The sequence below is a fragment of the Bactrocera neohumeralis genome, chromosome 4 (assembly GCF_024586455.1).
Source record: "Bactrocera neohumeralis isolate Rockhampton chromosome 4, APGP_CSIRO_Bneo_wtdbg2-racon-allhic-juicebox.fasta_v2, whole genome shotgun sequence".
In the NCBI taxonomy this organism is placed as follows: domain Eukaryota; kingdom Metazoa; phylum Arthropoda; class Insecta; order Diptera; family Tephritidae; genus Bactrocera; species Bactrocera neohumeralis.
In genome coordinates this window covers 65331158-65358022 of record NC_065921.1, presented here as the reverse complement: position 1 = coordinate 65358022, position 26865 = coordinate 65331158, and the positions used below count along the sequence as shown (strand labels likewise).

General features: G+C 35.7%; 1 protein-coding gene across 1 annotated transcript in view; it reads left to right on the top strand.

The window, feature by feature from the left end:
• LOC126755361 (uncharacterized) overlaps positions 1 to 26865 on the top strand; it is a 152810-nt gene that overhangs the window by 47622 nt on the left and 78323 nt on the right. Inside the window, exon 3 of the mRNA XM_050467872.1 lies at positions 711 to 761. The gene's annotated coding sequence lies outside the window, so the exon portion shown is untranslated. The remainder of the gene's footprint in view (positions 1 to 710; positions 762 to 26865) is intronic.

Genomic DNA, 26865 nt, shown 5'->3' with positions numbered 1-26865 from the left:
ATTTGACGATTTGACGATGTGAAAAAAAAACATATTTTTGAGTTTTTGGTCTATTATAATACGTTTTAACATTCTAGCATATAAATATCTGGTAATAATACAAATGGAAAGATAGACCTCTTTTTTAGGCAAAACCATATTTTTCCAAAAATAAAAAAAGTAATTTCTATTTTATGGAATCGATCAACAATTTATCTTGCTAAAGCACTATTATACAATCGCTAAATAATTTATAACCGGAAATTCGGTCCATTTCTTTTACTTACATCCATCTTATTTATTTAATTTATGCGGTTTTACAACTATATCAACAAACTAATTTAAGGAAGTTGTGAAAAAGGCTTTAACAACACTAATGTTTATCTTTTATTTGGAGGTTTAGACAATTGCTTACCACGCTTCGTACGCGAATTCGGTCAACTGAAATTTCTGGGTTTAAAATGTTTAATAATTTAGATTCATCTAAAACTTTTTGGATCTGAAAGCTAATATTCAGAAAGTGCAGAATCATTATTTTATAAAATTTCTTCGGCTAAAGAATTTTTTCGCACTAAGTCAATTGAAACCGAACTAATTTCGAATAAAACGATTTCTATAAGTAATTTTTTCTTATTTTTATAACTTTTCACACTGAAAGAATGCACTACCTTCTGCTGGTAATGGTTTAAATTTTAAATCATCTCTCTTTTGTCTGTCTTTTTCAATTTCAGACACTCTCAGGGGAATAGCTGGCAACTGCGCAACGCGAGCACATGACAAAGGTAAGTGCTATAAAAAAGTAATCTCTTAATTTAATGTTTTCGTTTCGTTTATTTTATTTTCAATTTATCAATTTCCACTCCCCCAACATTTGTTATATGTATATGTATTAATCCAACAACAAAATGTACGAAACCTTTGGACCAGCAAACGCATGACAGCGATGAATTCTTTTTATTGTCAAATAAAATCTAAATAAAAAATGCTAACAGTACAGAAAATCGAAAAAGCATATGTACATAAATATTTCTGTGTGTATGTGTGTACGTGTACAGTGGGATTTGCCGCACAATTGCACAGCGGGCAAACAAAAACAGCGAAAATAAGCAGCTGCCTTGAGTGCGAATGAGCACAGAGTAAGCCAAAGAGTATGTAATAATGACAGGAGCAGTTGGAAAAAAGGCACAGCAGCAACAACAACAAATGCATTAAAACAATATGCGACAGAGTTGATTGTAGAAAACCAACAACCATAAAACATGGTAAGCTGTGGCAAATAGAAATGCGAATCAAAAGCTAAAACCAGCAAGCAAAGCGAACAAACAAATCCACGTAGAAGGATATAACTGGCATATGATCGTTGTTGCTGGTTTTGGTGAAGTGCATGGCACATGTACTGGGTGGTGTGCATACTCTTACATATATGTATATACATATGTCGGTTCTGAGCCTGAGCGCAAAGTTTAAATAGTAGCATACTTTTGTGGGCGCAGTAAGTAAGTTCTTGCTTGAGTGCGTTCAGTGAGAGCAAGTGCTAGGCGGTGCACCACAAGCAGTCTCAGCAGTCATTCAGCCCAAGCAATCTTTGTTACGTTGACAGGGTCATGTTTGTAATTTGACATGTGTCAGCGCTGTGTTGTCTATCTCGTAGCTTAGCAGGGTGTCTCAGTTTGCGAAAGCCGGAGAGCCAGTAGGAAATCAATTGTGTTGAGGAATATGATATATGTTTAAAATATTAGTTTTTTATTGTTCATTCTAAGCCAGTATACAATATCTACCTTCTTTGTATAATACGAGTATAAACATTACTATGATAGCGGATAAAGTTCTTTTTGATTTGTTGTTGTTTTTTCTTAAATTTTTTTCTTAAATTAAGGTTTGCAATAAATTTCAAACTCTGAAGGACCTGTTAGAATATTTTTCCTCATATGCTTTTATCACATAAATTCATAGAACTACATAAATATGGTAGATAGATGTTTATGTATGTGTGTCTATATTTTTTTAAGTTTTTATTAAAGATTCCTATCGCATAATGTTAATCACCTGATGTTATGTTAAATATAGTACATTATACATCATTTTTTTTATTTAATAGGACAGAGTTTGTGCACATCAAAATTATCAATACTAAATGTTTCACACTCCTACTAATCATCTGACATTTAAATATATCATAAAATAATGTGACTTATGATCAAGTGATGATGTTAAAGGATTTGTATTCCTTGAAATACTGGCCTAAGCAGTCGCTCTAAGGTCTTTAAATAAGTAAAATACATATATACAAATATCATATGATATGCAGTTAAGTGATCTTTGGTACCGTGATGTAAACATTTTCTTAGATTTTTTTTAATTTTTAATTTAATTGTGTTATTATTATTGTTAAAAGTTGTTTTCAATAACTTGTTGCTCTGTTATTGATTATATGTAAGAACGATATGTTGACATATCATCCCTTCTTATCATAAAGTGCTATGATGCGTTAAATTTAGTTTCAAATATTTCTTATTTGAATTTTTCTTCTGCAATTAAACAAAATTTATGCAAATAAAATTAAAAGCTGCCATTTTTCAACATGTGACTTCTCACCAAGTGAAATTCGATCATGTGATCTTTCATCACAGCTTAACAAATACTAAGTTTTTCAAAGAATTAAATTAATTTTTGTTTCAAGTTTGACTTACTTCTGTATTTTCACCTCAAAAACCTTATATCGGTGCGGTTTTTATAATAGAGTGATCTAAAATCACATCATATCAGCTTAGTAATTCAGATTTTGAAGACCGGACTCGCACTCTAATGGAATCGCGGAAGTACTATTCTTCTTGTACTTTCTATTAAAATAATTTCGACGAATCAAAACAATTTTTAGCTAAGAAAATGATGAAAATTTTATACAAATCTATATTTATGAAAGTTATTCTTATTTAAGAGTCAGAGCACATTAAAAAATACCTTCACCATTAAATTTTGTTAATTTCACTTAAATTTAAAAAAAAACTTACCAGATAAACTTTTCAGTGTTCAATAAAAAATCGAAAAACCGAGTCATGACCTGCAAAAAATTTTAATTTAAAAACAAGAAAAAATTAATTTTCTCTTAAGGACTTGAAGATTTTATAAGTCAAAGAAAAAACACTTATCATGCACTAAAATAAGTGTCTTTACAATTATATCCCTGTGTAGTCCACATTTATTCTTGTAATTCAACGTGATTTGCACTTTTGCGCAATACCATTTGCGCTTTGCATTTCCCGTTTGCTTTGCTCCATAAATAGCTGAGTAAATAAGATGGCTTCATTCATGCAATGCAAAGCTTTACTTCCTTCCACAGCACCTTCGGCAGCTAGGAATCATCTTCATTGTTTGATTTTGCTTATTCTTTTCTGTACTCAAACACATGCAAGAAACTTATAAGTGAATACATATGCACACAGCTATATATGTATACATGCTATATATGTACATATATTTATATATAACATACCATATATGCACACTTAAATGCATTAGTGTGTATAAAGTTTTATGAATATATTTGTGTAATATGTAGTACTGTATGACACCATGCCATTTTGCTTTAGTGTGTCGGTACGTATGAGCAACATTTTTATGAACGTATATACATATGTACGTACCTGTCATGGTACACCGTGCACTTAAGCGCAGCTCGGCGATAGTTCGTATGAAGTAATAAAAGACATGTGTGCATAGTGTATTTTCTCATTGTTCTAGCTGTTAAAAACATGTTCAGGTGTTTTTTCGTTTTGTTTTGTTTGTTGTTGTTTTAGAAAGTGCTGTTACCGTGTTACGCAACTTGTCGCATGTCAATGCTAAACAACACGTACACCTGTGTGCTCAACTAAAAACTGCTGACAGCGAATGATTGCAGGAAGAAGTAAAACACAAGACTTTAAAATTAAATCAAATTGAAAAGTTTCAAATTTATAAATGAGAATTGGTGCATAAAATCACATAAAAACAGGGAATTGCTGAAACTCCGTGGAATTGAATATTAGATTACATTGAAAGCTAGCTTAATTCAGAAATTCAGTGGAACTGAATATGGTGATTTGAAGACTTGGATATGAAAGGCGAAAATATTAAGGTTTTTCCAAAAAATATAAAAAGTAAAATGTTGTAAAATAATGTTGCAGCATTTGTACATACATATATCCTTAACGATTCTTGAAATTTAGGAATTAGAAATTAAAAAAATTACTTTTTTTCGAAAAATATCGACATATACATATGTATGTACATAGTTTAGTTTTTGAATAGCCCCGTAAATTAACTGAATACTGAAGTGTTAAATCCCGAAATTTCGGACTTTGTTAAAGATGTATGTTTTAACATTATTTTAGTTCCGAAATTTAGTGGAATCCCGAAATTTTTGAATCCCGGAATTTCGGGATTAAATATTTCGATATTCAGCTAACTTAGGGACTTATCAAAAACTAAATTATATTTCAACATTTTTCGAATAAAATGCTTTTTTTTTTTTAATTCAGGCAAATGTCTTTATTTCTCTCATATAGGGAATTGAAAAAAACTATAATTATGGGTTGCCAAAAAAATCTTGCGGTATTTTCGCTAGTTGGCGCTGAAAGCGCGTAGTTCTAGTTTTATTCGTCGCGTCGGGTCATGCTATACCTTTTTGGAAAGCTCATTTCACGCGCTAACACGTGTTTGATTGATTGTCGTTTCTTTTAAGTCGTTCATGAGTTATAGCGTCGCAAACATGGAGCAAAATAAAGAGAAAATACGGCATATTTTACAGTACTGCTACGATAAAGGCAAAAATGCATCTCAAGCCGCCAATAAAATTTGTGCAGTTTATGGACCCAATACAGTTTCCATTTCCACCGCACAACGTTGGTTTCAACGTTTTCGTTCTGGTGTATAGGTGGTCGAAGATGCGCCATGCTCCGGAAGGCCTGTCGTCGAAAATTGCGATAAAGTCGCTGAATTGGTCGAAAGAGACCGGCATAGTAGCAGCCGCAGCATCGGTCAAGAGCTGGGCATGAGTCATCAAAAATTCATTTCAATTTCAATAAAAAAAAAAATCAATAAAAATATCGTAAGACTTTTTTGACAAATTGAACAAATTGCGAAGAATGTTAGCGGATTGAGAATTCATAAGAGAGACTCCACCGAACGAATCTGGCAAATGTAACGAACTAGGTTTGCTTACTGTCTTTTCCTCTATCTCTTTCTATTCAGTTTTGCTAAATGCTTTGAGATTGAGGTCTACGACAAAGCTTGCTTTCTTGCGCTTTCTCCGAGATGGATCTTCCAACGCGATTGTGTGATCAGCACGACGATCTGAGTCGATTTAGCCATGTTCGTCTGTTTCTCCATCCGTCTGCCTATCTGTATATATGTATGTGAGCTAGTTTCTTAACTTAGTTTTAGAGAAATTGACCTGAACATTTTCACACCTCATGAAGCTATTCTTTTCTCGAAATCACCGATTTCAATGCAAATTGACCTACAAAGCTATATTCTTGTATGAAAAACTTTTTTATTTGATAAAATATCTTCACGAAGTTTGGCATAGATTATTATCCGAGGCATCACTATAATCTGCGAAGAGTTGTTCAGACTACAGTGTATAGGTATCAAACAAATGCACCGATCAAAATTGAGAATCGTTGAGATCGTTTTATACCTTTTTATGCTATAAAAAATGCACCTCTGAATTAATTTAAAAGTTGTGCAATTGAAAAGGAACTTAAAATTTTTCTAACATAAAACTAATTATAAATCGCAAATTTACTTACATAAAAAGAATCTGATTTATTTTCTTCCTTTTAACACAACACCCTACAAAACAAATATTGCCACTTTTACTTGTTGTTATTGCTATTTATGTCTTTACTCCGATTGCCCAGACTTACACATACTTATGCACTCAGATATTGGCAGTTAAAGCTTTCACCAGATTACACCTTTGTTAATAGCAAAGTTTTCATAAGCGCTTGCAGCAGAAATATGTATCATATATAGTATGTATGTACCATGTACATACAAACATACACAAATCTGAGCATAAAGCAATCGAAGCAAATCATGCATTTACCTGTTAGTCACTTCACTGGTACACAAGAGCATGATTTGTTCTGCAAAACAAACAAAAAACACCAGCTCAATAGCAAACAATCAATATCTTTTGTACACACATACATACATACATACTTGTTTGTAACGAAACGAGTGCATGTGAGAACATGTGTGCGCACATATTTGATTAGTTCATCCATCCTTCCATAAAACCAATGTTGTTTACGACTGCAGTACAATTTTTATTACTTTCATCATAATTTCCTTGTTTTATTCTCTATTTTATGTTTCTACATTTGCACCTACACACACACACACACAGTACACCGGTAACACTTCCGCTCGAATTGTGCTATAAGCTCAGGGATTAATAATTTTGCATGAATTTGTCTGTGGCTTACATACAGATGTACATATATGTATATATGTAGAACACTCATACATTCATTTACTCCTATTTATGGTCAGTTTTCTAGTATCCGAGAGTGTGCATGGGAACTTATTAACAACGAGGTCTTTTGTTATGAGATTTGTGATAAAATTGGAAGCCATAAAATAAGTTTTTACTAATTGGAAACATGAGAAGACAGACTCTTCGAGTGCAGCTTCGAAACCTCTATTCTTAATTGTGAGTTGATTGCAATGAATTTTCCATGCAAAATCTATAAATACCTATTTTTATATATTTTTACTCGTTAAGATGTAAGGTTATTAACTTCGCGATCTCTATTTGGTTCCTAACTAGTTCCTTATTACAAATTAAAGTGAAATTAATATAAAATATCATAAATCAAATTGATAGAGTACAACTCAACGACGTGCTATATTATAACTGAAACCACCTGTCAAGCGTTTATTGTAAACAAAGCTTTCCCAACTAATCTATTTATCTGTCAAAGGCATTCTAAAAAAGTAACAGTAAGAAGCCCTCGCAATCTCTATTGCATTCATTCTTGATCATATGTGCAAGGTCTGTCGCAAAAGAAACAGAACTTTTTAAATATAACTGTTTCTGGTGGCGCCACCTATTGGTGGGTATATGAAATAAAAAGTTTGATCTCTTGTTGACATTTCGTAAACATTTTAAGACAATTGGATAACTACAATCGATGTTATCGATCAAAAAGTGGCAGCAGCTTTTGGTCATCGGTCGTAAAATGCAAAGAGCAAATAGTAAATTTTGTTTTTAACTTGGGAAAACGTTTACTGAAACAATTCAAATGATAAAAAAAGTATATGGTGCTCAGTGCCTATCCCGTAGTAATGTGCATGAGTGGTTTAAGCGATTCCAGGAAGGTCGTGAGGACCTCTGTGATGATCAGAAGTCGGTCGTCTTCAGAAGTCAAAAATAAAGACAATGCTGATTTGTTTTTACGATTCCGAGGGTATTGTACACCGAGAGTTCGTCCCACCTGACCAAACGATTAATGCTGTGTTTTACCTTGGTGTTATGAAGCGTCTTTTTTCACGCATTCGTCGTGCTCGACCACAATACCGTGAGGCAGGGTCCTGGCGCCTGTTGCACGATAATGCGCCGTGTCATCGGTCGACGCTTGTCACTGATTTTTAGACAAAAACTCCATATTAACCATTAATCACTTGCCCTACTCACCTGATCTGGCACCCTGTGATTTTTACCTATTTGAAAAACTTCATTTGCCCAAGAAAGCACATTGGTTTCAGGACATTTCAGCTATCTAAAAGGCGACGACCGATATTCTCAAGAGCATTCCGAAAAATGACCTTTAACACTCATTTGAAATGCGAATTGACCGGGCTAAGCGCCGTATCGAAGCACAAGGAAAGTACTTTGAATAAAAAAATATAACTTTTGAAATATATTAATTTTTTGTTGTTTTTTAACAGTCCTGTTTCTTTTGCGACGGACCTTGTATATATAGTCACGATGCCAAATTTAATTCATTCTGTTCTTAGTTTATAGTTTTAACATTGACGGCCGTAGCTAACACCCGATCTGTTTGTATTGATAGTGAGACTCTGTTTTCGTGTCGCTGAAAAGGTTATTTGTATTAATTGCTCTACAATTTCTGCAATATTTACTAGTTATTTACAAATTTGTTAGCAGACATTTTAGCAAACTTTTTTCTGTTCGATTCAGTAGAAATGTTCTGTGAGCTGGCCGTTAACTGATTAAAGAATTTTACAAGGACTAAAGACTTTTTTATATTAAATAAGAAGATCAGTCAAAATTGCGCTATATTAATATTTTATCCTCTCTTTCTTCTAGTTTTTTGTTTCTATAACAATTGATATTCTGAGCTAAACTGCTATTCCTGCCAAAATAATACATATAATCTTATCAAATATAACTAAAAATGTATTAGAATGTTTCTCTTTTAGACGAAGTTCAGTCATTTCATTTCTTTGATGACTTACGAAAGAGTAAAAAAAAACCTCTTTTAGCTCTAATCTTTCTTGAAAAAGGTATTTTTAGTTATCTTTTTTGTCAGTCCCTACTTTCGGATATAGAACTCACATTCACACGATGATTTTGTTTCCAAAAATATACACAAAACTCTGTCGTCTTTACACTGATTGCAAACATCATATCCCATAGCACGCTTAACTCTTTATTCGGCAACCTTATAGTGACCTCTATCTACCTGGAAGATCAAAAACACAAACTCCTACTTCAAACAATCTAAATTTCAACCAACCAGAATCATAAGTTCCTCAGCTTTATAACAAAATTTTATATACACATATGGCACATTATCTTGATGTGCGACGGGTGTTAAGAATACATCAACCAAAAAACGTAAAAAGAATCGCATATGCGGATGCCCTCACAGTGGTAGCGGTCGCTAAACATCTGGACGACTTTCGGCTCAAATCCAATGATAGCACAAATTGTATACGTCAATGGTTTGCTACTATGAGTTTAGAGTTGGCTGAGTAAAAAACGGAAGTCTTGTTCATAAGTACAAGGAAGGTGGAAGAAAGGCTATCACTCACCATAGGAGAATACGGCATTATTTCACATCCGCAGCTGAAGTAGCTGGGAGTAGTACTGGTTTCCAAATTAAAATTTAAGGAACTTCGGCTAAAGCAAACAAAATATATAGTGATCTATCAAGAATGATGGCTTATAGGGGCTGTGTGGATTCCAGCCAACGAGCTTTAATAGCAAAAGCAATGAGTTCAGTAATATTGTATTCAGCACCAATATAGATACAGGCACTCGATATAAAAGCATATGCAAAACAAATAAATGATTTACATAGGCTAACTGCTTTCCGAGAAACGAGTGCTTTCCGAAAGATATCAAGCGACGCTGCTGAAGTTATTACTAGTATGCCGTCCATTGACATTCAGGAAGATGAATTCGCGCGATTGGACCAGCTATTAGAGCCGTCTGTCGGCGTAAAAAAACAGAGGAGAGAACCAAAATCATTACAATGTGGCAGTAACGGTGGCAAACCTCAGCCAAAGGACTGTGAACCCACAGACAAATACCGCACACCCATTCGCGAATTGATAGACAACATGGGGACCTAGACATCCGCCTAACCCAAAGACTAAGTGGACATGGATGCTTTAGAATATATCTGTTCCAATTCCATACTCATTTTTTCAATGACCTCGTTTCTCAAATGTAAGGGAGTAATTAAAAACTTCTTTTGGCGGTAGGTTTTTGGTAGAAAATTTGGCGGAAATTAGCGAGGCGTGGGAGAGATATGAGTTGGGAGTAGGTTACTTTTAGAGGATTAAAGTTCCGCACTCCAGCTTCCTTCTACTAAAAAAAAATATGATATACTTGTATACTTCACACATACTCTGCAAGATGAGTTAGGCACAAATGAAATAAATAACATATTAAAGGATTAAGGAAAGTCAAAGTTCACAACTTTTAAATTCACTAATATAGTTCTGAGAACTTCTTATAAGCTTCGACAAATCTTAAGTATATTAAAAAAATTCAGAAAACGTATATGTCGTAGTATGACTGCTCGTTAGAGATTGGATATAACATTCAAATATGACATGGGAGATTTTTGCTTTTCATCTCTTTCTTTCTCTGTCTATACCTGAAGTTCTATTCGGGACTGTATTTGATGCTGGATTAACCGGATTTTTATAGATTTATGTACACGCTTAAAAGAAGTCTTTATCAGCACTTTTTGCTTAAAACTCAAAATCAGGAAGTTTGAGTTTGAAATTTAACAGCGGTATCATTATATTTTCGTGTATTTTAGTTATATTTCAGTTCAAGTATTCAATCCCTCGGTTCCAAGTTGCTCTTATGAAAAAAGGTTTAACGAAAATTCGACTTTGTAGAGCTTTTTTCTTGCATGGGTACAAAAGCTAACATAAGCAAGCTTTGAATAATTTTTCTGTCCCGACATCGCGTTTTACTACAACAACAAATACGTACAAATATACTTATCTACATAGAGATATTCCACCCAGCAAACATGAGCGAGGTTACATATGTAGTACAGTTGGTGCGCATAGCACGAGCAAAATGCAATATATGATTCGTGAAATTCGATAATCAAAAGAGGATGGAGAAACACAAAGCAAGTATGAGCAAACCATAAAAATTGCACCACGCTCCGTTACATTGCAATCTCTTTGTTCAAATTTATGCCATCATTGTTACTGTTAGAAATTACAGTTATGTATGGTACGTTGTGTGGTCGCTATTGCAACAATATTACCTTTGTTGCTATTGTAAAAATTGCTCTTTGCTCTGTGAACGTTAATAACAATACGGGGTATTGTCTAAGTCGTAAGAAGATGCAACCCTGGAGACTAGTACCATCATAAAATTTTAATAAATTTTTTAAAAAATAAATTTTATTTTTATACTCGAAATTAATGAGTGGATATATAGCAAGTATGGCAGAGTTTAGTTCGGGTGTAACAAATTATTTTATACTCTTGCAACTTGCAAAGATCAAAGACCGTAAAATTCCTTCATGTGCTGGCGAAAGTTTATATTAGGTATCGACCCGATTTTATTTATTTTTGCCAATATAACATGCTGTTAAGATGCCCAAGTTAAAAAAATTTCCGTGGGTAAAGTACTTCACATACAATAACAAATCTATGAAGTAAAGTCAGCCGGATGCTCGAAAATCCTGATATTAGTTATAACAGGGCTAGGTTATGGAAAGAAAAAAATCAGATGGAGTTCAAAATTGTGTTATGTGAGAAGTAGGCGTGGTTGTAGTCGGATTTCGTTCATTTTCGCACTATGAAATAAGAATGTGAAAGGAATTTTCGGTCGGTAATCTATCGGCACTTGCCGCTTTGTTGTTCTTCAGACGGGTAATTGCTATCCGAACTTTTTCATAATCGGGGAATAGAACGTCCGCTCCATCGTAATCGATTGGGGAGTCGGGTGGGTTCATCACCTCCTGATATTCTGCTTTCACTGTCATTCAGGTTGGAGAACTATTCCCTCTGTAATTTCAATATGTTCTAGGCCTCTGTCACTAGATCACCTCTCCGGTCTTGAAACCTTCAGCCGCAACCCATTTGAAAATATTTCATCATGAAGGTCGTTGTGCCATAGATATATTCCCTGGCGTTAAAGTCGCCAAGCATGATTTAGACATTTAGCGGAGGCAGCTCTTATAAATGCGCTCAAAGCGCTCATAGAAAACATCTTTGGTCACATCGTCCTTCTCTTCCGTCCGGGCATGGGCGCTAATAAGCGAAATATTATAGAACTTCGCTTTGATGCGGATTATGGCTAGACGTTCAGCCACCGGAATGAATGCCAGGGCTCGCTGATGGAGTCTCGCCGCCATCACGAATTCCACATCGAATTTGCGCTCCTTTATATGGCCACTGTAGTAAACGCCACAAGGACCTACTCGTCTCAGCCCTTATCCCGTCCATCGTACTTCTAGGATGGCAGTGATGTCAGCCTTTACACTCACGAGGATATTAACCAGCTGGGCAGAGGCAAGTTCCCAATTTAGGGACCGGACATTCCAGTCGCATGGCCTTAAATCGTAATCCTTAACACGCTTGCAGTTGTCGTCATCAAAACGGGGGGTATCTCATTTGGGGCTGCTTTGAAGTTTGGGGATGGTGTTTTACGTTGCGGGTCCCAAACCAAGCGCACAACCTTGGAGAGGTATGTTTCGCCTCCTCACTTTAGCTCGACTTGAAACGGATATTTTATTGGCTACCCGATGATACTTGGTCTAAGATCGAAAGTCGTGAGCTGCTTGAGCTACATGTGAAAGAAACGTTTCCGGCCACTCCCAAGAGAATGGCACTCAGAGAACTTTTCTCACTTGCGTAAACTTCTGCACATGACTCCATATTCCACTTTGACTTACAAACTGGAAAATTAGCCAAATGGTTGGTTGAGCTTTTCTGAACTTTTCATTTTTTTACAGCTTTTAGACAACCTTAAAATCTTTGTAAGGTCAAGCATATATTTTTTGAAGTTGCAAATATAAACAGACGTGATTTAGAAAATTAACCTTATTTTTAATTTAAAAGCTTTTTAAGGGCAATTATAAATTAAAGATACGAAAACGAAGAAATGAAATGAAAAATTAAAGATTCAAGTTTAACTTTAAGGAACTTTTAATGTCACCCACCATGAACACATAAAACCTACTCTTAAATATTAAATCAAAATTTTCCTCTATGCATTTCCCATTCCGCCGTCATCTAACCCTACTTTCAAGGCGTATCGAATTTTCAAATAAATTTCCAACTCATATGACTACAACGGCGTGTCATACGCACGCACACACACATGACTATGTGAACACAAACTACGCCCGCTTTAACATAAAAATTATGGATTATAAAAATTATAGATTTATTCTAAGCGCACACATGCATCCACTTGCCGAGTTGGGCTGTGTGTGTGTGGGTGCACAAATTCCAATGCACTTTTCATGCGCATGTATGCGTGTGACCTTATTACGAATGTCCTTAAACTCAGCCTGCACAGAGGGATCAAGCTCAAGCGAACAAGTGTGGAGGCGCCCTCCTTCTTGTTGCAGTTGCACTTTTAGTTTTGGGTGTTTGCAGTGTTTTCGCCCCACCAACATGGCATCACTTGCAGTAGTATGTGTGCGAGTGAAATATTTATATTATATTTTACCTTCGCTAATGGGTTGAGGAAATAAATTTCGTTGGAAATTCGTAAGAGCACTTGTAATTTTAGTTTGTAATGGCTGAAAGCAAAAGCGGAAGGGTTGAACCCGTTGCTTATTCTGCATACTTGTATGTAACAGTGTGTGTGTGCGAATACCTATAGATATATACATGCACTATAATATATAAAATGATGTGTGCGTTTAATTGCTATTATTCTCTCATTTGCACACATTTCCTCAGCAGATCATTAACTGCGCTTTAAATGAGGCAAGCGACTGCGCGCAATTAATTTGCTGCACGAAAATTTCAGAAATATTTTCTTGTTATATGACAATTTGCATTAAGACGAAAATTGAGAAATGCATCGTTTTTAAAGTTGCGACTTCGTAAAAAATATTTCCTTTAACTTTAGGGCAACAGTAAGTCTGGTCGCTTTCCATGCATTTATTTTATTGAATTGTAAAGAGATATGAATAAAATCGTTTTTCCAGAAAAGAAAAGGTTTTGAATTATAACCAATTGGAAATTCTCACAATATTTGTCACCGAGGCTGATTTCCTGCTCTACGTTAAGAAAACAACAAAGTAATTAATAACCAAATAATTGCATAATAACCAGTTCCATAGGCAATATAAAATTTATAGTAGAGAAAACTGAGCAACAGAGATTCTAAGAACGCAAAAGGTGCTCAATTACCTGGCTGTAAAAGTGAACTTTTAGCTTACCTAAAAGGCACAAATCCAACAAGCTACGGAAAAGAGATACTCGTATATACTCCTCATAAGAGTATGATGTCCAACATCGCACGACCAACACAGGAAAAAAGGAAGATTTTGGTGGAGATCGACAGAATGTCTCTCCCAAATGAGCAGAACTCATTGAAACAAAAAAACCGACGTAAAGCCGTAAATAAAGGGTATCACGCTTCTCTAAGAGTAGTTAAGACATACCCTAGAGTTAAAGGCGAAGCGTGGTCGATTATTATTATTATAAACGGTGATCCATTTCGAGATTCCCTACTTTTTTAAAGAAAAAAACACAGAAACTTCAAATTTAAAGAGAAATGTTTATAATCAGTCGAGATAAAATTTTTGGCATTTACTTTTTGAAGATTATCTCTTTCAAATATTGGCCTCGGCTACGTCTCAAATGGTCCATCCATTAAATCCATTGATTGATGCGATGTGTGGGGATTTGCGCCGTCTCGTTGAAACCAAATGTCGCCGAGATCACGAGCTTCAATTTCAGGCATCAAATAGTCGGTTATCATGGGGCGATAACGATCGCTGTTGACGGTGACGTTCTCACCGGCATTATTTTTGAAGAAATATTGACCGATGATTCCACCGGCTCACAAACCACACCACACCGTTGTTTTTTTTTTCTGGCTGAAATGTTAGATTTTGAATCTCTTAAGGTTGCTCTTAATCCTAAATGCGAATTTTGCTTGTTTACATACAAGGTCTAGCGATTTCAGTTCTTGCACAAGCTGCATTTTTCAATACAAGATCTCGACGTAAGTAAAATGAGCCAAGTCGTTACTATGTCAGTCCGAGTTGATGCGAACGGCGGCGAATCGACTCGCCACAGTTTTCGTGTACACTCTCAGCTACGGCTTTTATATTTTCTTCTATGCGTGGTGGACATGGTCTATTCGTTTGAATGTTATCCAATAATCAAAGCTGGGTCTCAAGATGGTGTTGCGAATAGTACGCTCAGTAGACCAATTCAGTTGACCATAAGTTGAGCGAAGCGGGCGAAAGACACTCTTTGCAAAATGTAAATTTTCGTTATAAGTTGAACGATTTGTAAACGTTGTTCGGGCGTAAATCTTTCCATGACAAAGTGCGAAACAATACTAAATAAAAATAGCATGACAGCTTGACACGACTCACGCGTGATCTGCCAACTAAAAGTCTATTGAAAAAAGTACCTCTATTTGGATCACGTGATACTACACAAATAACTGGACATGGATATTTTAGAAAGTATATACATATATTAAAGGGAAACGCCTAAAAGCCGTCTTGTATAAAACGATGAGATCAAGAATGGTACTGAATACAGGTTTTTCAAATGAAAATGCAAAAACTGAACGAATTCAGAATGTCTACGTTCGTTGGCGCCCTGCATGTTGACGACATTATAACTGTCATTCTTTAAAACGAGAAAACTGGAAGAACTTGATAAATATCTTTGAAAACTTACTATAGTTAAAAAAGAACGAGACCCTGGGCGCGGGCAATGATATGTAAGACTTAGGACGAGAAAAATGGAACGCCACCATGAAGAAACCTGAATGAAGAACCTGCAAGCGGCTAAAAAGAAATGCTTAAAATTGTGATCCTGAAATATTTTGGAGAACTATTTCTGCTACTGTTATTTTACTCGAGAAAAAAGAGTCATTTAGTATCAACTCTTACAGTTTGATTAGCTATCTTCGATTCGCCATTTCTCGGCTCGCTTAATAAAAAAAATTACATGTAAAAGGATCCACAAAGTTATCAACTTGAATTCGTAATATGCGAAAAAAATAATTTCTCCATTAAGAAAGAATCATAACGCTATTGCGCATGCGTCAGAAGACATGTCAGCGAAGAGTTGCACCACAAGTGTTTTGCTTGAGCAGTTGGTATAGTTTGTGCGAGTCGCTGGAGAGTAACGCTTGGCGAATCGAATACAGCAGAGTCTGGAAAAGTAGATTCATTAACTTGTAACTCATGGAGGCTACTCTAAGATAAAGGTCGATTTGTTCACAAGTTTTTGCACATTTTTTAATTATTTAGAAACATTACAAATTTCAATATTTTATATTTTTTTTACTTCATGAGATAAAAAAATATTAAAGGAATATTTTGCCGTACTTCAAGTAAATCGACTGATTAGAACTTGAGATATTGTGGCATCTGCATCGAAAAAGGAATTTTCGAGAAAAACTCATTTAAAATTGTATGTCAAAACTAAACCGATCCAGTTTAATTTGAATTTGGTAAAATTCCTTTAGATAGATATTTCTGAGTATGTAAGCTATCCACTTAAAGTCTCTAGCTCTAATCGGACATTCACTCCGCTCCTTATTTCGGAGTAATCATAATATTTACAATCTTTTGGTGGACTCAGAACCCATAGATTCCATGCTCTCGCCCTAACTCAAACTAAAAAGAAATTTCTGGAGTTATACGGAGAATATTTGAGAGAGAAAAATATGATTGTTGCGTCGCTCTTCTGTCTCTTCCATGCGTTTTTCACTAGATTGCATTCTTCTGTCTCATAAGGTACAGACAAGAATGTTGCCGCATCACGAAAAGTAGCTGCAGCTAGTCCGATAGCTGTGGCAGGCGTGGCACCAGCAGTCGCATCCTTGATGTTTTCATTCATTGTAATTGCCTCGAAATACCATATCCTCATGGCGTTGCAACGCTTGATTGCATTTGTCAGCCTGATTACTGATTAAGCAGCACTCATTTTTTTTTGCAGTTGTTGTTGTTGACGTTAAACTTTTGCTGCTTCATTACTTCATATCTGGCTGTGTGGCCTATTTACCTGACGGCGAAATGTGTTTATCCGGATGCTAGTTGCAACACGCAACGGCTTTTGCGAACGCATCCGCACACACACATACTTATATAATATATGTGCGCGAACTACGTGAACGTATATACATAACAACAACAAATTTAAAGTTATGTGCATAAGCTCACTTTCGCCATGTCACAACTTAATTAAGTTTCATTGGTGGCGCTTCACACTTCTTTCGGGGCAAGCTGAAAGGGTTCTTCAGTCGGGCTGGATTCAAAACGAGTTGAGTTCGTGACATCGGAAAACCACGAAGAACTGCTCATTTGACTCCAATTGACGTTTATAGATTTTGTAAGTCTCATGTTTGAACGAAATACTACTCTGGACCCGAGTAACCTCTAAAGATATTTGAACGATATTTGCCACCTTTAAATAAGAATAGTTTAGTTTACATTCCACTACTAGCTTGTAAAATCGACTCAACCCTCTTAACACACCCAATATTTGGTAGAAACCGCTCTTTCATCTGCTAACAACAGCTCACCATGGCGTATACGCAACCCGCAGCAATTGTGCGTGAATTTACCGACAGCGTCCGCGTTGCTTAACCGTGTGTACAATTAAATTTCGCACTGCTTCCGGACAACGCATGTTCAACCCTTACTTAAAGCTTTTTTACAAACATCGCACAGGCGTGAACGAATTTGAACAAATATTTTAAATAGTACACGAAGTTTATAATTTGAATGCGTTCCAATAGTTCTACTTCCCATATCGCTTACGAACACATCTTCCAACAGTCAATTATCACTTTTTCTCGTTTTAAAGTCGTAAAAGATCGTTGAATGAACAATTTGAATCACAGAACATTTTTATTCCCACAATGCTGTCTTCTAACTGAAAGTTTACTCAGTTGCTCTGTGCAATATTCATAAATTGGAGTCGACCTCAAAATCCAAGAAATGCCTAAGTAAGAAAAAGCTGGAGGCTAACATCAATCGGGTGCTCTGATTGATTATTTAGAATATATTTTCATATTTCGCTGTATATGGATTACCACAGATTGATCATTGTAGTCTTAAACCAATGCGAACTGATTAAAATTAAAAATACAATTCATGTAGTCAAGATGAATTTTGCCTTTTCCTCACCCTAACGAGTTGTGTGCTTTTATCTTATTAATAACAGCTCCAAGGAAGGTTTATAACCAAATTTTTATCAGTTTTATTGACCCAGTTTGGCGCCATTTGAAGAATCCAAGTGTAGCCAGGTCCTTCTCCACCAGGTCTTTGCAACGGAGTGAAGATTTTCCTCTTCCTCTCCCTTCCCCGGTGGATACTGCATCGAATACGAGTATTCTCAGAGCTGAGTGTTCCCAACCATTGGAACTACATGACCTAGCCAGAGTAGCCGCTATCTCTTAATTCGCAGAACTATGTCAGTGGCATCGTATATCTCCTATAGCTCATCGTTCCATCGACTGCGGTATTCACCGTTACCAATGCGCAAAGGATCATAAATCTTCCGCAAAACCTTTCTCTCTCGTTGATGAGTGACTTCTAGAATCTAGTCCTCGAGAGAGGACTTTATTTCTCTTCTTTGTGTAACCTGCAGGAATCAGTACGAACGGCGTGGTTGTTATGACCAATAATATCTCCATCGACGCCAGTAGTTGTACTCTTTTGTAAAACTTTGGTACCGATCGGTTTGGAAAGGTCCTTCCGAACCCTGACGGAGCTTTTGGTATTGCTCAACACCAGTTTACACAGACGTATTAGTTTTGCGGGGATACCAAATCATACATCGTGTAGTGTGTGTCGATCCACTTTTCACAGGTATTTTCTAAGGTTTGGAGGATGGTGATATCTGGTCAGTTGACCAGATGATTTTCCAGGCTTAAAGCCAATCTGTTTGTTGACGATGGGCTTTAATCTTTCACACGGTACGCTCGAACTTTATAAGCGATGTTGAGGAGGCTTATCCCACGGTAATTGACGCAGATTGTGGGGTCTACCTTTTTGTGGATTGGCTAGAGCACACTTAAATTCCAATTGTCAGGCATGCTTTCGTCCGACCATATTCGACAGAGAAGCAGATGCTTGCTCCACCACCACCAGGTAATCAAAGCAAACAAATAAGAGAACTCTCAGAGCTAGAGAAATTAGTTGGAATCGTATAATTTTATAAATTTATATACGCCTCAAGTGCTGGCGCATGCTGCGGGCTAGCTTTTCTGCGACACTTCCTTCAACACTTGGACGCAAATTTTTCTTCTTCCTCTTTCTCCTCACCCTTTTAAGGTTTTTTCTTCACACACAATCTCTGTTGTTGTGACATTATTTTTTTTCGTTATTTTTTGGCAACAACAATTTCGCTTTGCTTTCTACACATTTTTATAGCCTTTCTCGGAAGCAAGTGCTTATGTAACGGTTTGTAGTTTATATAACGTGAAAAATGTATGCCGTTGTTTGCGTTCATATGGATTTGTGCAAGTGCATTCGGGTGATGCTAAACGTGGTAAGAAATTGTTTAAGGCAGACTTTTTCAATTTCAACTACTAAGTCGATAACAGATAAAGGAGTTGATTCAATTAACCATCGGAGTTGAGTTCTTCTTCTTCTTCCTTACTGGCGTAGACACCGCTTATGCGATTATAGTGGCGGGTTACAGCAGCGTGCCAGTCGTTCTTCCTTTTCGCAGTGTAGCGCCAATTGGTGATTCCAAATGAAGCCAGATCCTTCTCCAGCTGATCTTTCCAACGGAGCGGCGGTCTTCCTCTTCCGCTGTAGTGCCTTCATCCATTCGAACGACACTAGGTCGGCTAGGTCACCGTCCGAATGGATGATATTGGTAAGTTGCCTATTTCAAAAATTTTCACATACAAATTTAGATCCCCCAAGCGCAGTTTAAATAACCTCAGCGAACTTCAAGAGTGACTAAATTTGTATACTGAATTTTTTTTTATCATTTGACATGTCGTAACAATGTCTATACATACTGTATAACAACTTAAACCTTTATTTTTTTTAATTATAAAAAAACCTTTACTTATTGTTGTAAGGACCTCCCTAACGTACATGTATACCGCTATCTGTCACTAGCCTTACTCACACCCTTGTGGCTTGCCTCAAGATTAATGAGTGTACTCACGCTGTTCGCCGTCCCGCTAGCGACATTCACGTCAATGACACTCAGCGCTTGTCAACGAGCACAACAACAGCAATGACAACAACGCTGACAGCAATCGCACTTACGCGCCTGTGAGCTTTTCCGTTACGTATTTCATTTTATTTCTTTACATTTTTCGCCAACAACGCGCCGTCGGGTATTATAAGCAGATCAAGCGACCAAAAACAGGCAAACATTTTACAACAACAATTTACAAGATGCTACAAAATGTAAACAAGCCAAAATAATCGCATAAATATCACATGCAGTTGCATATACATGTAACCCCCGAGACCCTCTCCTTAGGCGTTCTCACGCTTTTGAACGCTTCCATAATTAAGTTGTGGCTTTTGTGCAAATTTTTCACTCAAGTGTCGTTGGCGAGTGGACTCGGCGAAATCGAAGGAAGCGATTTAGCTTAAAAGAAGCTTATGCGGGTGATAAAATCACGGTACATATGTACACACACCCACACATTCACCTGTTCAAGTGCTAATTGGTGATAAAATCTGAAGGATTACATGAAAATTATTTGCAAAGCGTTTATGTTGTAAAAAGGCGGGCACACAGGTACGAAACGATTGAGGCTGAGATAGGTGGCACTTACTTGCATTTATCTCTTACCCCATCTTGTAGGCATACTATCAAGAACAGTAAATCTAATTTGTGTTTTGTTTTTTTTTTAGATTGGTTGCCAGAAAGGGTACGACATAGCATCAATTGAGCATAAGAAATTGCTCAATTTGGTACTTCCCAGTGACACGTAACTGAACTTTAGAGAGCAATCTGAAAAACAAAGTGTTGGATTTTCGATTGACTGATTTGATTTATGTAGTCTCGGTAGCCAGCTTAAGCCCACCTGCTGTTTCCATGTCTTCAGCACCTGTCCTGAGCTCGTTTAATCTAGTGATTGCAAATGAGATCTCATCGAAAAGTGCCTGCTGTTGTTCCTTTTGATAACCTAAAACAACGTCCATATTGCACACTTTAGTGTCTGAGGATACCTGTAAGTTATACTATCCCAAAATATCCTCAAGTATGTGTTCTTCCATTTAGCAATATCTTCAACGCAGTTTTTTAACGTCGACAACTATGATGTTTCTCTAAACCGTCTCTCAAATGAAATGTCGTACCATAATCATAAAGTGAGTGGTTTTGTCCGGCATTTGCTGTCAAATAATTTGGATCACATTTATTTTCTAAAAACATCGAAACAGGTGATCAAGTTTCTTATTGAAAATTCATATTTTGAAAAGCAAACTTTATTCGACGAATTACTCAACGAATTATGTACTGAGTAATTTTAGCCTGATATATTCCTACTTTATTAGCGTTATTCTTGAAAAATATACTATCTATTCTATGTTATGTTATATGTTATGTACTACTGTGAGCAAAAAATAGTAAGTCTTTCTAATTTATAATTAGCACGAAAACCCATTCGTCGAAATTTTTTTTCTACGTTGCTACCTTTGTTTTCGGTTAAACTTTGCGAAAGCTAATTTTAAGAAGATTAATTACGAACTCTCTAAAGTAACTTAGCCAGATAACAGTGGCAATGTTGAATTTAGTGCTTCCCATTTTAATGAAACTATTTTAAATTTATTTGAATAATATGTTCCGAAGTGTGTTGTTACTCAAAAAATGAGTTCTAATTTAGGGTTTTCGAAAGAATTATGTAAATTAAAAAATAGAAAGTCTCGTGCTTTTAAACTTAAAAAAAAAACCGGTTTAGTTGTTGACTATTCAAAATATTCTAACTTGCGTCGACAATTTGCTGAACTTAACAAAATACGTTCTAATAATTTTATAAACAAAGTACAAAATAATATTATATGTAATCCAAAATTGTTTTATGGTTTCGTCAACTCCAAACGCAGGACTTCTAATTTTCCGTCTGCTATGAAATATAAGTCTGGTATGTCTAGTGACAATCACACCATTTTTAATATGTTCGCTGAATTATTTAGGTCCAAAAAATGTTCCGCTTCAGCACAAATTATGTCCGATTTCTGTCATTAATGCACCTACCATTTCCGAAGCAGACGTCTTATATCAGTCAAATATATTAGAACAGTCATATAATTATGGCCCAGATATGATTCCTTCATGCTTTCTTAAGAATTGTGCCAAATATATGTATATACCAACCCCTAACAAAACTATTTAATTCATCTCTTATGCAAGGCTTATTTCTATCCATATGGAAAAAGTGATTCATAATTCCTTGACATAAGAGTGGATTTTGGTCATCTATTTAGTTTTCAAGGGAATAGCAAAGTTGTCAGCAATACCTAAACGTTTTGAAGCAATTATAGCAGACGACATAACCTTCCGGATCTCTCCACTAATTTCTTCTTCTCAGCACGGTTTTTTCGTAAAGGAAAATCTACAATAACTAATATGCTTGAATTTATATCACATGTATCAACGGGCTTTAGGGAGAGTAAGAATACTGATGTTTTATACACAGATTTTAGTAAAGCTTTTGATAAAGTAAACTATTCAATTCTTTTGTATAAACCTGATCTTCTTGGTTTTCAGCCAATATTTCTAAAATGGGTTGCTTCGTATCTTAGTAATAGAATGCAACAAGTCATATTTAACTATACTTTTTCTGACATAATCAATGTTCCTTCAGGCGTTCCAAGCGGTAGTCATCTTGGTCCAATTCATTTCTTGTTATTTATTAATGACATACATATCATCTGTTGTTAAGTATTCAAGAGTTTTATTATATGCTGACGATGTAAAACTTTTTAAAACATATGCACTTCAAACAGTGAAAGATGTCAGTTGCAAACAGACTTAAAGAACCTAGTTTCTTGGTGTGATAGAAATGACATGCCATTGAACCTAAACAAATGTTAAACGATGTGCTTTTCACGTAGACCCTACTTCTTATGCAATACAAAACTTTAGGTTGGAGCAAGTATGCAGTTTTGTTGATCTGGGAGTAACTATGGACCCCAAACTCAATTTTAGTCTTCACGCATCTTCCACGGTTTTTAAAGCTAAAGGCGCTCTTAGTTTTGTTAAACTTTGGTCTAACGAATTTAGAGATCCACTTACCACAAAAATTCCTTTTACATCTCTGGTGAGGCCTATATTAGAGTAAGCTTCTGTGGTTTGGAACCCTAGTTACCAAGTCCATTCGGATAAGTTAGAGTCCGTTCAAAAACAATTTTTACTTTCGTAAGATCAAATCTTAAATCATTTGCATTGGGATTCCATTTTAAATCTTCACCCTTACACTAACCGTTTAAAACTTATAAATCTCCCGACACTCGCTAGTCGTAGGGAGATGCTTGATATAATATTTCTTGTAAAACTCATGAATGGGTCAGTCTGTAGCCCATCTCTCTAATCTGATATTAATTTTAACGTTCCCGCTCGCTCTACCAGGCAGTTTAGACCCTTACTTTTAAATTTTTCTAGAACAAATTTTGAGTTAAACGAACCATTCCGCCGTATATGTCATGATTTCAATTCTCATTCCAGCACATTTGATCTAACAGGCTCACTCTTTACCATTAATAAAATTATATTATCTACTATTAACAAGTAACATTTAAAAATAATAAACTTTAATCTAATTCTTAATTTTGGCTGTTGAAATTTTTGTTTCTGTAGCTGAGCAGCTTAAAATCTCAACGCTTAAAACTCTCTTGCCTTTTATGACACGGCTAATTCCGCTCGTACGCGGATTGCGCCCCACGCTTCGGTTGGGCGGGAGGAGGGTAATCTTTGGGTATTATTATTATTATTATTATTATTATTATTATTATATGATATGTGCCAAATGTCACATTAAAATAATCATTAGTGTTAAGTATACGCTTGTCTTTCTGATGTACATAAAGAGCATTGGGTGATTTTACGATTGTGAAATTATTCAACAAAGAGATTTCATTAAATCATGCGTACGCAATCAAATTTCTGGTGCCAAACATTAAGAATGTTGAAAAATTGGTACAAATGAATGTTTTTGGTTGGTACAAATTATTCAAAATGGGTCAAGAACGCGTAGACGACAAACCACGTCCAGGACGGCCACCAACATGAACTGAAATATGTACATACGTTAATAAAATAAAGGAATTATTGCTTGAGAATCGACGATTAACAGTCAGAAATCTTACTGGCTTCGTTGGCATATCGGAAGGTTGAGTGGAAACCATTTTGAAAAATAATTTGCGCCAAAGAAAAGTGAATTGGTTCCGAAATCACACAATTCTTCCAAAAAACAGCGTCCCGTTAACATCTGTGCATCAATGCTTTCTGCCAACAAGGATGACATTAAACGTGGCGATGAGTCTTAGATCTATGGTACAGACCAATCGGCCGAATATTGTAGCAAAGGTGTGACGAAGCCGGAAAAACCACGTCAAAGCAGGTCACAAATCAAGTATATGTTGACAATTTTCTTCGAATATGGAAGTGTTATGAATTTCGAATTAATCCCGAATGACCAAACTGTCAACAAGAATTGCTATTTGAGTGTTATGCGTCGTTAGCGCGAAGCTATTCGTAAAAAGAGGACGAAATTATGCGCCGACAACACTTTGTTTTTGCACAATGAAAATTCACGGTTGCAACTGCATTGAGTTTTTCACGAAATTTTCAGCCAATATCGCGCCGCTACCGCCCTTTTTGCCTGATGTAGCTCAGTGTGCCTTCTAGCTGTTCTGCAAACTCAAACAACCGCTCCGAGGAAACCGTTTTGAGACAATTGAAGACATTAAACGTGAATCGCTAAGCGCATTAAAGGTTATTCCGCAAATTGATTTTTAGAACTGTTTCGAGGATTGGAAAAAACGTTAGCGCAAATGTATATATTACTTTAAGGGGTGTGACATATTTGCACATAATTTTGGTTACAAATTTTTAGATGCTTTTAAAGGCTAATGCGTTATTTGTAATCTTGATTATAGATTATATATGATATTTATATCTCTGCTCTCTTGATATATATATGAATAATGTCATGACACGATTATATCAATATACTCTAAGTAGTAAGTAACTCTGTTCATATATATAATACGTATTAGAGCAGGTCATATTAGATATATAAAAACCTAGTTTGCAGAGAACCAAGTTTTTTTGGCTTTTTTTTAATTTCAATATTTATATATATATATGAGAAAGTCGTGTTAGTTACACCATTTATAACTCAAGAACGGCTAAACCAAGTTAGTTGAACATTTGTATGGGGGTAGCTTCGAACCAGGGTAAGAACATAGCATAATTTTTATCTCTTTATGTTAAAATTCAATACAATTCATAAATGCAAAAATTATATTTTAAATCAAAAGCATCTGTTCAAAATTTATGTGAGAATCATTTGAAAATGTTAGTAGTTCAAAAATAAAAAGAAATACGTAAAAATTTTCATATCCATACATGCTTAGTATATGGGTTCTACTGATTGTCCTCCTGAACCAGGCAATTTTTTTAGGACAAATTCGTCAGATTAATTTAGTATCACTCCAAAAAAATGGCATCGCCATTTTCGTCGTCAAGGCATTGCCGATACTTTGCTAGATTATGGGCGAAGGACGCAAATGCATTTAGGAAATCAAATATAGCAATAATAGATTTAAAGTTTTTAGTGCAATATTTAAACGGGAACGACGAAGTGGCACAACTTCAAAAAGCTGCCTTCTTTAAAAATTTTCGTATTTGGAATGGTAGAATAGAACTGCATTACGCAGATACAAAGTAATCTTTCGATGAATAATGTACCACGTGGGCATCCCAAAAGACGGATGTCATGCATTTTTTGTCTTTCCACGCTAGAGAACCGTTTCATCAATACGCGTCAATATGTCGATTGGACTCGGTTGATTTCACTGGTGCGCAGCCCAAATTCAATAGTATTATTCCCAAAAAACCAATGATTTATTATCACACGAAATGCTTTTGATTTATTTTTTGAAAACTAACACAAACGGGAACTATGATAGAAATCATATAAATTGTATTAGTAGTACTATTTCAAAAAAACTGAACCTTCCTAAAAAAAATAATAACTAAATTTCAGCAAAACACAATGCAGATGAATTACGGTGGTATGACAAGCAAAACAATTAAAAAAATTAAAAATATTAACAAAAAAATTATACATTAATTGAAGCGAAAGGTGAGGTCTTTTCAATTACTTTATGAATTATTGTCCAGCAGTGGAATCACAAATATATTTTCATGATGCTCCAAACGGAAGAAGTGACGTCTGCAAAATTATTCGTTTGTTTCCTTTACAGTGAATAACTTTAGATCTCGGTGAAGAACATCGTTTCTCACATATGTAGTAAGGAGTCCCCACTATAGTTCTCAGAACTTTATTTTAAAAAGGTTGAATTACTTTTAAATTTCAATTCGCTGAATTGCCTCAAATTTGAGTGCCTTGCCTCCAGATCGACTTAAGTATTACCTTATAACTTGCTCTTCAGACTGAGGCGGGATCTTGGCCTAAGATGCGAATAAAGCTGCGCCAACTTCAATCTATGTTTTATAGGTAACAACTGACCATATAAATTCATTTGCGACCATTTTTTGTGCTTGAGGGTATATTCTACTTGTACGGATTTTTCGTCAGAGGACCAAGTGAAAAACAAAAAATCGTTTTTTACCTGTATACACCAAATTTGGTCGTTGTTATAAGAACGTAAATTATCAACAAATTGTTTTTAAAGGATGCTACAGAAGGTGCGATCCTTGACGTCCCCTGAATTCAGACTTTTCCGGAATGTTTTAGACCTACTACATTGAAAATGTTACAAATCTATCGATTCTTCATTGTCTTACCCTTTTTTATACCCTAAACAGGGTAAATTAACTTTGACAATAAATTTATAACACCCAGAAAGAAAAGTCGGATACTCAATTTAGCAATATCAATCTGGCTGTCTACTCGTCTGACTGCGTGTATATATGTATGTATACAGTTTTTGAGGTGTCGACCGGATCTCTTGAATTTGTTCTTTTCGCCCAAAGAGGCTGCTCATTCCTCGATACCGATGTTCGATA